The sequence below is a fragment of the Lontra canadensis genome, unplaced genomic scaffold (genome assembly GCF_010015895.1).
Source record: "Lontra canadensis isolate GAN:19392208 unplaced genomic scaffold, GSC_riverotter_1.0 scaffold10, whole genome shotgun sequence".
Classification (NCBI taxonomy): domain Eukaryota; kingdom Metazoa; phylum Chordata; class Mammalia; order Carnivora; family Mustelidae; genus Lontra; species Lontra canadensis.
In genome coordinates this window covers 10,434,953-10,450,923 of record NW_022631004.1, presented here as the reverse complement: position 1 = coordinate 10,450,923, position 15,971 = coordinate 10,434,953, and the positions used below count along the sequence as shown (strand labels likewise).

The 15,971-nt window shown below is 39.1% G+C and overlaps 1 protein-coding gene and 1 long non-coding RNA gene across 10 annotated transcripts in view; one reads left to right on the top strand and one right to left on the bottom strand.

Moving 5' to 3' along the window:
* Nucleotides 1-2,513, top strand: part of LOC116866580 — a 44,801-nt gene extending 42,288 nt beyond the window's left edge. Inside the window, exon 4 of the long non-coding RNA XR_004382426.1 lies at nucleotides 2,475-2,513. This is a non-coding gene — a long non-coding RNA (uncharacterized LOC116866580). The remainder of the gene's footprint in view (nucleotides 1-2,474) is intronic.
* The window catches only part of SLC10A7 (solute carrier family 10 member 7), a 214,323-nt gene that overhangs the window by 75,890 nt on the left and 122,462 nt on the right, over nucleotides 1-15,971 (bottom strand). The window lies entirely within an intron of this gene.

The following is a 15,971-nucleotide window of genomic DNA, read 5'->3' as shown; positions in this document are numbered from 1 at the left end:
CTCATTTCATGACAATTGAGCAAAACTTGGAGCTTTCATCCTGGAGCACTAACAGGCCAATCCAAGGATTATTTAATTACCTGGAGGGATATACTTCTGTTTGACTTTTATTTACTAGTAATTCAGGCTCAGAAATTACATGCTAACTTATACAGTATCGCCCATTAGATACAGAAATAATTTCTGTCTAGTAGAAAAAAAAAGATGACAAAGGTTATGGTCTTACTACCCTATAGGTATTAGCCAGTTTTGTCCTTAACCTAGTGAACTTATTTTGGTATTCTTTTCTGATGGACTATGTAATCCCTACTTCTTTTTTTTTTTTTTTAAGTTTTATTTATGGGGGGGGGGAGGAGGGACACAGGGACAAAGAGAATCCCAAGCAGACTCCCTGCTGAGCAACTCCCCCTCACTGCCCCAACACAGGGCTCAATTCCACAACCTTGAGATCATGATATGACCCAAAACCAAGAGTCAAATGCTTAACTGAGGTACCCAGGCGCCCCTATAATCCCCATTTCTATAACCTCTTAGAAATCAACTTTACCATCCTGCTGGTTCCCCTATTATTCAGTTAAATAAATGTGTGACATGAGCTCATTTTGTATTTGTAAGAAAGTCATGTTTTCAGCTTTTGAAAATTCTACTTTGACAGCTACTTTACTCTGAACCTTGCACTTTTGTTAATGCTAAGATGGCTTTTTTTTAAAAGGGATAATGCCAACTAAAACTCCCAGTTTGTCTTCACATGTTGTCCAGTAGTCAGTATACAGTGGTATCTTAAAAAGTTCAAGAGAAGGGGCGCCTGGGTGGCTCAGTGGGTTAAGCCTCTGCCTTCGGCTCAGGTCACAAGCCCAGGGTCCTGGGATCAAGCCCCGCATCGGGCTCTCTGCTCAGCGGGGAGCTTGCTTCCCCTCCTTCTCTCTCTGCCTGCCTCTCTGCCTTCTTGTGATCTCCGTCTGTCAAATAAATAAAATCTTCAAAAAATAAAAAAAGTTCAAGAGAAGCTTAGTCTTGTTGAACTAATATGTAATGAGTGAGATTGGCCAATACACCCTGAGCAATAAATTATAAAGTGGTGGTATGGTCAGGATATATGGTCTCCAGAGAATATGACCTGATAAACACGGATCTCAGAGCAAACATCAGAGTAAACTTCATAACGTAAAGAAAAAGGCATTAGGAGTAGTAGCTGGAAAGAAAGTTGTGGTTGATTGGTGGGAAAGGGCCTCTTTCCTCTTACCTGCCTACACTTTCCTCTTTAAAACTGGACCTTCACAGAGTGAATGGCTCAACACCCCCAGATTAAGCATTTCTCAGTATATTCATAGCTCTGTCAGGGGAAGAAGGTTCCTAGCAGCTGGCTCGAGCATTCTGGTGTGTCTGCCAGGCACAGGGCACTATAGTAAAGACAGTGGCATCAGACTATGGGAGCTAGATAACACCAGCCACTAAAAACATCCAGTCAGTTCTCTCTAGTCTGAGTCCATGTTTGCCAAGAAAATGTTGAAAAATAGTTTTGTTTTCCAAGTAGCATTTTTGGTAGAAAGAGAGCACGTGGGGCGCCTGGGTGGCTCAGTGGGTTAAAGCCTCTGCCTTCGGCTCGGGTCATGATCCCAGGGTCCTGGGATCGAGCCCCACATCAGGCTCTCTGCTCGGCAGGGAGCCTGCTTCCTCTTCTCTCTCTGCCTGCCTCTCTGCCTATTTGCGATCTCTATCTGTCAAATAAATAAATAAAATCTTAAAAGAAAAAAAAAAAAAAAGGAAAAGAGCACGCTGACTAGCTGACCTCAGGCTCCTAAAACACAACCATATTGAGGTGTGCTAAACACAGTGAGTTTCTGGACCTGCAGAGCTAAGGATCTATTTCTGGATTCTGGGACTCCATGGGAGCAACAGTACCTTGTGAGGCCTTGCAGGAATGACAGCTGGCTCGTCTCAGTGACATACATTTAATTAAAGAAACATTACTGAGTGCTAACCACGTATCACACATCACAGGAGCTGATGAGAAAAAGATTCCAAAGTCTCCTTAGCACAGAAAACTGCGGGCATTTTGAAGTGGACTTTTACATAAAACTCCAAAAAATAGTTTCTGTGAAGCCCCTGGCTTGTCTTTGAAGATTATCTTGGAATACCTTTATTCTTGCTTTCCTATTTTTCTTCTCCTACAACCACTGGTGGGCATTGTTTACCTCACTAATGTACTTGGTGCACGATTTATGCTATGGTTCTTGCCCATGAGGAGTTCCCATTATAGAAAGCAGTTCTACCCATCCTTCTGTAACTTTGATACTTCTGTTAAGCAACACCTCTACTGTCTTATTCCCAGAAGATTGTGGCATTTCTTTACACTAAAATGGAGGGTCTTATGTACATAGTGTTATCTTATTAGATTTGGCCTAGTATCTTCTGAGATTTTGATCTGTCACTGATAAATTCAGCAAATACCTACTTGGTGACTCCTCCGTCAGGCCCCATTAGATGAGGGATAGTGGCCCATGAAACATGTATAATGATATCCTCAGCGCTTTACAGAAGACAGAAAAGCAACCACAGTAAAACGGTGAGTGTTTAAAATTACAGTCTCAGCATGCAACAAGAGTGCTTAACAGGGAGGTGAGAGCAGTTTGATGACAACTGAAAGCTGAGTGGGAGTGGGGCACATAAAGAAGGGGCAGCCCCAGAGAAGGCGGGTGGGGAGAGAACACACAGGGAGGGAGGAGGGGCCGTACAAAGGCTTTGGAGGCAAGAAGAACACACAGCCAACTGCAGGTGAAGGGTAGAGTGTGGGGAGGGCCATGGGAGAGATGAAGCTAGAAGCCCGATGAAGCAGGAAGGTCTAATCATCCATGCTGAGGAGTGTAGCTTCATTGCAAGGCAAGGGGAAGCCACTGAGAGAATTATGGAGGCGTGGATCTAGGGGAAGGGCCTGGAGCCAGGGCTGGATGATACCCATGTTTAGGCAGAAATCAGTCTGGGTGTAATTTAGAAAAGAGGTTAAAATGGTGGGAAATTAGAAGGAGGGAGACTAATGAAGAGGCTGTTCAGTTAATCCAGGCAGAGGTGGATTTGGGCTAAGGTGACAGAAGCTTAATGATCAAGACAGAGATATTGCATCCTCAAGAAGTATTTGACATGTGGACTGGTAGATTTACTAAATATTGAGGGAGGGATGGCGATTAAAAGGATGGACAGAGGGCTTCTTCGTCTTCTAAATTAAGTGAGTTTTGGCCAAATAGGGAGGTTGTGGAGACAATTACTGAGCCACAGCAGACTTGGGATGTATGTAGATCAATTTTTCCTTAGAAGATGATGGATCTGAGAAGTCTATAAGGCCTCCATTTAGAGACACTTTAGTTGGATAGATGGGACAGAAGCTCAGTCTAGGGTGGACAGTGGCTACAGATGGGTGAGTCCTCACCATACAGTCAGTGGCTTACTATGACAGAGAAGGAAAGACATTCAGGAATACAGAATACACATTAAAGCTCAGAGGAGACCTAGCAAAAAATGGTTTTAATGGGATAACTAGTGTGGACGTTAAGCTGGATTGAGGGCTAAAAAGGAAGAGGAGAGAGAGAGAGAGATTGGACATTCTTTGAAGAAATCTATCAAGAAAGAGAGAGAGAGAGGAAGGAAGGAAGGATAGATGGATGGATGGATAAATCTGGCTACCAAGAGGAGGAAAGAGATAGAGCCATAACTGGAGGGGAATCAATATGAGAGAAAGGAAGTATATTGGTTTTTGTTTTGCTGTTTGTTTGCTTTGCTTTTGAAAGATGAAACTTGGGGATTTCCAAAATTCATTTAAAAAGAAGAAGAAGAAGAAGAAACAAAGTCAATGGGGCTGGAGGGCATGGATGATTAGAAAAGAGAAGGGATTATACTTATTACCTTAAGGAGGCAGCAGGGAAGGAGTCCCAGTGCACAGCTGCAGGGTTTAACTTTAGGAAGGGGGTGGGCTGACAGCTCTTCATTGTAAAAAGGGAGAAAAGGATAGATTAGGCACAGATAAAGACAAACTTGCATGTGTTTGATGTTAGAAAGTTGAAGGGACTTTCATTTAAGAGCTTCTATTTTCTTTTCTTTTCTTTTTTTTTTTAAAGATTTTATTTATTTGACAGAGAGAGATCACAGGTAGGCAGAGAGGCAAGCAGAGAGAGTGAGAGAGGAGGAAGCAGGCTCTCTGCCAAGCAGAAAGCCCGATGCAGGACTCGATCCCAGGACCCTGAGATCATGACCTGAGCTGAAGGCAGAAGCTTAACCCACTGAGCCACCCAGGTGCCCCGAGAACTTCTATTTTCTATATTAAGTAGGTGAAGTTCAGGCAGGGGCAAGTCAGTGATTGGAAAACCTGTGTAACGACTAATGGGAACGGGTGTCTAAGACAGTGATGGGGCTCAGATTTCACCATCTTGTGAAGGTAACAAGTTAGCTGACCATGGCTTCATGAATACTGGAAGAAAACACAAGACTCCTGGATCATAGCCACAGGGTGGTATCACTCACAGGATAGGAAGCCGACTAAGTGAGCATCAGCTCCCCTCACCCCCAAGTCAAGCAGGGTGGTGTAAATGGGCTCAGATGGATGCCTGCACCTATGGTGGGTTGCATTCCAGAAAAGAAATACTGAGTTTAGGGATCCAAATCTTTTATAAGGGACAGAAAGCATGCTTATCATTTGCTCTAGAGGGAAATACTATCTTTATATTTCCATGGCAGTAAGTGTACCTGCCATTTGTTCCAGAGGGAGATACTATTTCTATCTTTCAAGGCCATTCACTATAGAAACATTCCTGAGAAGATAGCTGAGAACAAAGGGCCATCAGTGCCTCTGATGACAAGATGTACAGAGATGTGAGAGATATATGGAGAACTGTCTTCCAACAAAGGAAATGTCCAGTAGGCCATCCCAGCTGATATTGGTTATCTCAACATTTGAGTTATCAAACTCATTATTGCTCCCTTCAAATACCCTTACTTGTACAGGAGAATGATAATTAATTAATTTATTTTTTAAGAATGATAATTAGATAGTGATTTTTAAATGACCAGAAAAACCTCTCCAAGAGGACACTGATCCTCCAACATTTCTTGAACATTATGATTAAAATAAGTAAGAGTCTAACCAACTGAGCTGACTTCCAACTCATACTTAGCTCTCTCTCTTTTTTTAAATTGGGGAATTTTCTAAATGTATGTTTCAAATCTAGATCCCTGCTAGACTAAACCGTGGTCTTTGGGCCACCAGCACTGGTCTCGCATGGAAGCTTGTCAGGAATTGCTGAATTTCAGACCCCATCCCAGGTCTATTGTATCATCATCTGGATTTTTAACAAGATCTCCAGAATACTTGTAGACACATTAAAATTCCCAAAAAGAACTGATTTAGTTCTAGAGCAGGGAGAGGCAAACTTTTTCTGAATAGGGCCAAATAACAATTATTTCAGGGTTTGCTGGCCAGACAGCTCTGTTGCAATTACTCAACTGTGGGTGCCTGGCTGGCTCAGTGGGTTAAAGCCTCTGCCTTCAGCTCAGGTCATGATCCCAGGGTCCTGGGATCAAGCCCCACATCGGGCTCTCTGCTCAGCAGGAAGCCTGCTTCCCTTTCCTCTTTCTCTCTGCCAGACTCTCAGCCTACTTGTGATCTCTGTCAAATAAATAAATAACATCTTTAAAAAACAAACAAACAAACAAACAAACAATCACTCAACTGTGTTACTGTAGCTGAAAAGCAACCGAAGTCAATAAGGAAACAAATGCGCATGGTCAAATTTGGCCCAAGGGCTGTAGTTTGGACCCCTGCTCTAAGGTGTTGTTTTGGATTAGCAGTTATATTTTAAAAAGAAATGCAAACGTGTAATAAATTTTTACTTTTAAGAACTTGGGTTTTTGGTGGACCCACACTGGCTTCCAAATATCACAGCATGTTCCTTTGTAACTGCTTATACCACACTATTTAATTACCCTTACTTCAATTTTTCTCCAGACTGAAAACAAAATGACCAGTTAGTAGTGTGTAAAATCTACTTTCTTCCCCTTTTTGATATTTGCAGTGACATTTGCACATGCCCAGCTGCTGATTCTACTCCTTTTCTTTATGATTTGTCAAAGATAGCAATTCAGCAATCTCAAATGTTAGTTTTCTCAGGACTCTATGAAGTAATTTGTCTGGGTCAGAAGACAGAGTCTGCTAATCTTGGGCCTACTTTCCTTTTGCCAATATTTACTTTACCGTTTCTAATCTGAAGATGATTCTCTTTGCCAAAGAAGATGGAAGCAAATGGAAGGGCCAGGGAGTGGGGAGTGGTGTGTGTGTGTGTGTGTGTGTGTGTGTGTGTGTGTGTGTGTGTGTGAATGAACAGCAGGATGCTGGATAGTGGGCAGAATGTGTGGAGTTTAGAGTCGGGACATCCAGAGCTGTATGGGAAAAAGGATAAACACAAGAACACAAAAGGGAAAGAACATGTACATTGCTAATTAGAATATGGTGATATATGTTAAGGCTGAAAAAACAGTGTTCAAATTCACAATTTTTCTTTTTACCCTTTAAGTGAAAAAGTAAATCTTCTTTTCTGACTATGTAAACTCGTGGATCTGTATTAAAACTATTAACTTTGCTTTTTCTATCTAGATTAAGAGGGATAAGGACAATCTGAAATTCAACTAAAGCCTAAAGTGAGATGGATGTGGAAATTTTCTGTATTTTTCAAGAATCTTTCATGTAAATGTCTTCTTAAGTTTTCAGATTTAACATGCAATAAGTAATTTTCCAAAGGAGCCTCTTAAAAATGCTTTTCTGTAGAGTATATATTGGACCAAAGAGGCAGCAAAAGGAAACTAAGTCAAAGTTACTTTTTGATGACACGAGCTTTCAAGGCTGAGCAAGGATTTGTCAAGGTTCAATTTGGCCTGCAAGGCCTCCACTGTGGTCACATGGCTGCAATCTGGTGTGTCGTGGTGGTTTTCTTTTCCCTGGGAATACATGTAACAGCCTATGAAAGATCATTAGCAGCACAACAAATATTATATAGAAGAAGCACAACTCTCTTAAAATGCCAAGAGGATGGTCCCACATTATGCAATGGTCAGCCAAAGTGTCTGAATCTTATACACAGGAGCTGGTAGTTTCAGTGATACCAAATACGGGCTTCACAACAATAGTCAACATTTATTAATGGACACTATGTACCAGGAACTGTGCTATGTGCTTCACAAACATTATTTAATTTTAAATTCCAATAATAAATTGATTATCCCAATTTTATAGGTGAGAAAAGAGAAGCTTATAGAGACTATGGCTAGGCTGTTGGAAGTACCAGGAGGCAGAACTCCAACCAAAGAAATAAAAATAAAGGTTGAGAGGTCAAGAGATGGTCCAAAGGGAAGAAAAGTTGTTAGAAAGAAAAAAAAAAAAAGAGAGAGCAAAGAAGGAAGTAGGAAATGTAAAAAGGTATTCAGAAAATGGATTGTAGGAAACCAACATAAAATATGTAATATAAATTAAAAATAGGATCAAAGATTATAAATACAATCTGCCAGTGGTATAGGAATATATGAAAAGAATGCACTAAGGAATTCTCTCCAGGCCATGAAAATAACACTGAATATTTACTACCCATTGGCTTAAAAGATTCAATGTGTATCTGTCCTTTTGCTCATTGATGCCTTTTACAGAACAGGATACTTGCCACATACTAGACACTTAACTAGATACTTAACATTTTTTTTTGCTGAACAAATGAATAAATGTGTATGCACAAATGTTTCTTTCAGGGAAAAGCATATCCTTTAGATGAGAAACACACACTTTCTCAAATGCTTAAAAACCCTATGTTTGTCATCATAATGAGACTAGCTGCCATTCACTGAATGCCTACTGTGTGTGTGTCAGGAACTGTTCTATACTCTTCATGTATACTAACTATTCAATCCTCACCACAATCCTCTGAGAATGGTGCCACTATGATTCCCACTATATAGAGGAGAAAACAGAGATATATGGACAGAAGAATTATACAAAATTCCCAAGCAATAAATGGCAGAGCAGGAGGCAAGCAATGTATCTGGCTCCAGAATCCATGGTCTCTACCACCATGTGTTTATACAGTGGTTAGGAGTTCTTGGAGAAGTTAGAGATATCCGAGAATTCTAGCTAAAAGGAATCTCGAGGGGCGCCTGGGTGGCTCAGTGGGTTAAGCCTCTGCCTTTGGCTCAGTTCATGATCTTGGGGTCCTGGGATCAAGCCCCACGTCGGGCTCCCTGCTCAGTGGGGAGCCTGCTTCCCCCTCTCTCTCTGCCTGCCTCTCTGCCTACTCATGATCTCTCTCTCTCTCTCTGTCAAATAAATAAATAAAATCTTTTAAAAAATAAATAGATAAAAATAAAAGGAATCTTGAGAATCATTTGCTGTCTCACTTTACAGATTGCAAAATTGAGGCCTAAGAGTATCTCTCACCCACAGCCCAGAGTTGGTGGAAACACGAAGCAGAGGACAGTAAGTGCTTCAAATTCCCTGCCCACTTCTTTATTTCTGATACCTCACTGTCTCCTATAAGCCAGCTAGGTGACTTAAGTAAGTCTAAGTGACTTAAGTAAGAGAAAGACTTACAGAAGACCTGAAAACTATTCCTCAGCACTACTGCATATATTTATATGTCTAAAGCAAAAAGGACATAGAGAATAAAATTAGACCAGGTGCTGCCTTCCTCCCATCCCAAAAAGGCTCATGAATTTCCAGCAAGGCTATGGGAGAACATTTGTGCAAAATTTTGTGAAAGCAAGGTAGAGATGTGGAGGATAAAAAAGAGGGAATGATATGAGGGTTCAGTGAGGAGAGAGAAGGGAGGCAATGAAAAGTGATTTGTGGAGATCTAGAGAAGGGCCTTTAATGAAGGCCTCTGGATGTTAAAGTAAATATATGGAATAATTATTAATTGATTTTCTTTTAAATAAGACATTTGAAAGAACAGTGCAATCAAAACTAGAGTTCAGAGTTATGACAGACCTTGACCATAAACAAACAACAAACAAACAAACAAGAAAAACCATACTGTGTCTAGACATGTGAAATGAATGGGTTTGGCAGAGCCCATCCATTCCTTTTGGATGCATCTAAGTGACAGCACACACTGCTGTTAGATCTGGCTGTGACGATCAATACTGAGTGCAAAAATGGACAGAATGAATGGAGACAGCTGCACTCTACTTGCCTTGTCTCATATATCAATGGCCTGATTTATTCTGGTTTTTATCATATTCCTTAGCTAAAGCCATTCCTTCAGCTTAGAAAACTGGTCCTGAGCTTTGTGATTCAGAGAGGCTTCAGCTGAGAGAAGAGGGGAACTGACCAATGGTCCTCACGTGAGCATCCTTAGTCCACAAGCCCTCTCAACCTTACCAAGGCAGAGGCAGTAGGATTCTGATGTTCAGCCCGACTTTAAGAAGTCGCCTTTCCTGACCCACCCCATCACCATCAACATGTACTTTGAATAGGTTTCTCCTTAATAACATGTTTATTTTTATTAGGTATCAGCGGGCAGAAAAGGAAAAACATACAATGTGATATTGAGGTCTGAACTGGATGGATCCTAGACCCTGAAACTCTCTAAGGCAGTGCTCCCCAAAGCCTGGCAGAATTCCTAGAGGCAGAAGGAAAAACAGTGATGAGATGATGAAGAACATTAATTTATCAGCTTATTACAATTGGTAAACATACTTTTGTCATTTTATGATCATGTGCTTTTTCTGGTATAAAAAGTTTAATAATTGTGGAGGTTCTTCAGAAAATTAAAAATAGTGCTACCCTATGAGCCAGCAAATGCACTACTATATATTTACCCCAAAGATACAGATGTAGTAAAAAGAAGGGCCATATGTACTCCAATGTTCACAGCAGCAATGTCCACAATAGGCAAACTGTGGAAAGAGTCAAGATGCCTTCAACAGATGAATGGATAAAGAAGATGTGGTCCATATGAACAATGGAATATTACTCAGCCATCAGAAAGGATGAATACCCAACTTTTGCATCAGCATGGATGGGACTGAAGGAGATTATGCTAAGTGACATAATTCAAGCAGGGAAAGTCAATTATATGGTTTCACTCATTTGTGTAACATAAAGAATAACATGGAGGACATTAGAAGGAAGGGGAAAATGAAGGGGGTGGTGAATCAGAGGGGGATAAGAACCATGAGAGACTATGTACTCCAGGAAACAAACTGAGGGATTTAGACGAGAGGGGGGTGGGGACGGGTGAGCCTGGTGATGGGTATTAAGGAGGGCACATATTGCATGGAGCACTGGGTGTTAAACGCAAACAGTGAATAATAGAACACTGTATCAAAAAACTAATGATGTACTATATGGTGACTAACATAACATAATAACAAAAACATTTAATATTTAATAAAAGTAAACCACTTCTTTTATAATCAAGTTTCACCTCTAGACTCAGAAAAAACGCAAAAGAGCTAGCTTAAAAATTTTTTTTTGTGCTTAGACTTTGGTCCTCCAAATTCCCAGGGTAAATTACTAAAAAGAGTCCTCATTTTTGGTTATATAATTATATACAGCTAATTCCTCTTAATGTTTCAGTGAAGACTCATTCCTATACAATTACTTCTGGATCAGCACTGTTGGGTGTTGCCACTAAAGAGTTATTAAGGAGGAGGAGCGCCTGGCTGGCTCAGTCCGTAGAGCACAAGACTCTTGATCTTGAGGTAAGTTCAAGCCCCACATTTGTAGAGATTACTTAAAAAATTAAAATCTTAAAAAAAGTTTTTAAGAAGAATAGCCAATGTTTCCATTCAGAAATGACTGTAAGGATATTCGTATCAGATATTTATTTTTAAATGTTGTCTGCTAACCACTTTTATATCTTTGGAACTAAAAAGTGCCAGAGAATAAGAAATATCATCTGGTCAATTACACCAAGGAACTTAAGAGTCTTTAAGAAAATTGAAAATCTATGTCAACATAATTTTTCTAGTTCCCCAGTAGAGGGCAACTTCTACACACTTTGACAGTTAAAAAAAAAAAAAAAAAATCTATGCATACCACATCAATAAGAACCACTGTTATGTTTAAAATAAAACAATACACTTATGTCTATGAATGGATTTTCACTAACAGGTAGCTATAAAATGTCATGAAATTTTAAATACATAATTAGGAATTGAGTACATTTAATGTGTAATTAGCATTTTATGATTAATATGTGTTACTGCAGAAACTTTAAAGTAGCAACCATTTAGGTCTCTATGGTAGAACTATCCGTATCTGAAATATACAAGGCAAATGATGAGAGTGTGCTATTTAGTAAACATTTTGATTGAATTTCATTATGACTGAGTTCCAAATACAGCTAATGTGAATACATAAAGTCTTTAATAAGACAAATACACACAAAAAGGCCATAACACAAACATCTCAGGGTACAACTGAATGTCATTGTTATTACAGACTTTGAAATAATACTTACTAGTGTTCATGTTTTAAATGACATCAGATATAAGAATGCAACTGCACATATTTACTTAAATATATGTAAATAGAGTAAAATTCTACTATAATACATGCCATTACTATATAATTTGGACATAATGTGATATGTTCTTATTCATTCATTCAACACTTATTTACTGAGCATTATGTGCCAGATACTATCCTAGAGGTCAAGGATACAGTGTGACAAACTGACAAAATTCTCTGCCTTCTTGAAGCTTATACTTCCCATAATAAAAAGTAATCTGTCATAAGGCCTTCTGAAAAGATAAATCTAAAAGACAGATGCTGTGTCCTGCAATGTTAGTTTCTTTTTTTCCTAAAAAAAGGCTTTGTTTTTATTACAGATAGATATTACTTGAAAAAAATGAAGTAGTTCATAATCTTGATACTCAAAGAACTCTCGTTGACCTTAAATAATGTAAAACATGAATTTGATTGGAAAAATCTTATTTGTATAGACAAATAATGAAAAGTGAAATATTCTAATACTTCACTCTCCCCCAGAAATGTTGTTTCTTGTGACTCCCTCCAGAAAATAAAATAAATATACCAGTATCCATCCACCCATCCATCCCTCTACCCACTCACACATCCATCTAAACCTTTCTGAATTATTCAAATGTGCTCTTAAGAAAATTGTACTATACACAGTATTTTGCACATAGATTTATTTTTCTCACTTCATGGTCCTTGAATATATAACTGTACCTCATTCTTTTATTTGACTCATTTTTTAATGTGTCAGTATTTTATAACATTCCATCTCTAAACATCTCAAACTTCTAATTTTAAAAGAAATTATACAGTTTTGTCTGAAATTGATTAAGAGCTGTGGTATGTAGTGTTAATTAGTATAGTTCCATCTATGAAGACTGGGAATTCATGGACTTCAAAAAGAAGCCTGGAAAAATGACCTTTAATTTATTATAGAGAAGCAAATAAAAATAAATAAATAAAAGGAATCAGCAACTGTTTTGGATAAAAAAAAAACAACTTACCAATACCTCCATTAGGTCACATGCAATGTAACAATCTTTTAAAGAGCATCTCTGGCTGTGAACTAGAAATAGTAAATTTTTATAATACTTCTGTTATAAAATCAATATTTTTTATTTCCCCTTAAAATCTTTAATTAAATAGCTAAGAATGACTTTATGTTATTCTATTTATAATACTGCTTAATCCTTATATTTATTCCAGTATCATATTTGATGTTAAAATGTGATCAGAATTTTTAAATTTACAAAAATATATGCAAAATAAAATACAAAGCACTAGGTGGTGCTGTGGGACCTTCCAGATAAACCAATGCCGCAAAGTTCTTCTCTAGATAAATTAGTTGTATGGCTGATTCTATATATTTAAATGTACATTAAATATTGTTTCTAGATAAACCAATGCCACGTAAGTAATAAGCATTAACATAATGCAAAAACCAAGTTTTGACAGATGACCTCAGGAAGACATGACCCTTTTCATAATTATATACCTCAACTCCCATGTTAAACTATTAAAAATGTCCTTATATAATAAATGTCATTTTTGAGGCATGCTTCTCAATTAATTGTTATTTTTCACCTGACTTTAAAGTTATTTTTTGTAAGTCCAAGAATAAAAAACCTAACAATTATTTCTTATCAAATAATTTTCTACTAGAAGATTTCTTATGTCACAGAAAATTAATCTTATTGGGCTCTATTTTTTCAATTCTCCCAGATGTGGCTACTTGTTGTAGCAATGTTAATTGAAATGCTGAAAGCAGCCAGAATGACAAGGGAAGTGTCTGAATCGGGCGATATGTAAAATAATAAGGAGTGGGGATAACCTAGAAAAAGCAAAGAGTGTATGCATTCAAATTCAGATGAAAGACAAAACTAACACGCACACCTAGACACACATACATCACTAGACAGGTCAAAGAAAGCACATCTGTGTTTGCAGCATGGCCTATGGGCCACTCTGCTGTGACCTCTGACTAAGCCCCAACCTGTCCCCAGCCACTTACCTGTGAGTGACACATCTTAAAAGAAAAGTCGAGAATTTCAGTTCAAAGGAAGGAATGCAAACAGTGATTTAGTTGTTATTCTGGAATGCTCTCTTAATCACATATGTATGTTCCTCTTTAAAACAAGTTCCTAATGATTCAGGAAATAAACTATAGTAGTCAAGACCATCAATTGTCCTGTTGGGCTGTTTCGAAGAAAAGCATAGATTCCGCAGCCTTTTTAATCAGCATGGCTTTTCCTCTCCCCACTTTTATGATCGTGGGGGGACAAAAATGAAGTATTTAATATTGCATGGGTAGAAATACGTGATTAGACTAAACTAAAAAAGGGCCGGATTATTTTCACTAGTAGTGATGGGAGCTTACACTGTAGGTACAAGACGTGATTAAAAGGAATGACAATGAACTTTTGACACATACAACAAAACTCATCTAAAGGAATGTTGTTCTTCAAGCTTGTCACTGAGAGAAGCCAAACTCATTTGTAAATGACGCATCGTTGCAAACATTTTAGTTGCCTTCAGAATAGAGCTCGTGGGCCACGTAAGAAAATAAATAAAATCATGTCACTTCTGAACTGGAAAGGACCACAGAGATGAAGAAACTTCTTGTGACTCTAGCCACACCTCACAAATCAGTTCTTCTTGAAAGATAATAAACACCGTAAACCTGCAGTCTCTAGGCGAGGCTCTGTCACAGAAAGCTAAGTGACCTGATGTTTCCGGGAAGCCATGAGGGGACCACAATTTACTTGGAATAGAGAATAAGCTTTTCACCAGTAACTGAGGCAAAAATATCACATTTCGGGAATTTCAAATACTGTCTCAACACCCACAAGAGTCTCCACTAAACACTAAAAATCATTTGGAATTTTTTGAGAATGTAATGGGTTCAAACAGATACATGGAGGAAGTGGCCGAAAAGTAGAAACAGATTGGAGCCACACTGCCTGAATCCTTTCAGCTCACTTTTTCGGCTCCCTGAGAGGCCGTCTCAGAAAGGAGTCTTCTGACCTATGAAGCATCTCGTTTTTCCCACTGAAGGCCTTCTTCTAGAGCAGCAGTTCCTCCAGTGTGGTCCAGGGATCCAGGGGTCCCTAATGTGGGAGGTTGGGGAGATAAAAAACCACTTCCGTGGGGCGCCTGAGTGGCTCAGTGGGTTAAAGCCTCTGCCTTTGGCTCGGGTCATGATCCCAGGGTCGTGGGATCGAGCCCCGCATCGGGCTCTCCACTCAGCGGGGAGAGCTTCCCCCTGCTTCCCCCTCTGTCTCTGCCTGCCTCTCTGTCTACTTGTGATCTCTGTCTGTCAAATAAATAAACAAAAAACGTAGAGAAAAAAACCAAACCACTTCTCTGATCATACTAAGACATCATTTACCTTTTTCACCCTCATTCTCTCACAATTGTACAGAGTGGTTTTCCAGAGGCTACATGTTATCCTGGAAGATTTGGTACAGAAACAGGCAACTCCAGCTGTCTTATATTAAGCCAGACATTAAGAGATTTGCAAGATGGGAAACAATGATACTTTTCTCACTAGTTTTTCTTTTTGTTTTGGAAAATACAGGGTTTTTTTTTTTCATAAAAATATGTAAGTTTTACAAATCATATTACATCAGGTTTATTGTTTTTAAATAAATGAAAATTTCTTAGCCTTAATTTCAAATATGATACATACAGATAGATATAACCAATGTAAGTAAAAGTTCTCTGTGGTCCTCAACAAATATTAAGAATGTAAAGAGGCCCCAAAAGTCTGAGAACAACTGTTCTTCAGGTGAGCTCTCACTTCATTTCGGTCAACTCTGCCAGTATGCCCTCCTCGAAATACTTTCATGAATCTAAAACTTCTACCAGAATGAGACTTTTATTAGAAGGAGGCAAGGTAGAGTTTTTTGGAGCAGGAAGTGCTTCCTCGGGCAAGGTGGTCCTGACTAGCTTGATGCAGAGGGGTAAATAGTGGCCTGAGAGCTATGGGCCAGGTGACATGACCTGGGGAGGAGAGGGGATTCAGAAGGAGTCAGGAGGGTATAATGATAAATACTTTGATTTCAAAATTTAGCCTGAAGGACCAAGCCAGGGATATCATTTTTCCCTACCTTCTCCTACCTTTTACACTCTGGGAGACTCCAACCCAGTCTCCAAACTGAAATGCAGTCCTTCCCTTATTTCCCACTAGTCCTGAAAGACCAATAATGACTGCAACATCCTGTATGATCTCTTCCTGCCTACCTCTCCATCTCTGTCTTTCCTTGCTCTCCAGCTGGCTCTCCAAGTTCCGGACATCAGCCCTAGGTCCATTTCCTTGCCTGGTTATTCTCCTTTCTACCTGCAGACTTTGGTATCTTTCAGTCATCAAGGAAGCTTTCCTGCCATTATCAATTTCTTCAGAACATGAACTCTCCTCGTATCGTGGGCCTCCTCCGTAGTACATAACCACAGCTGCAATTTT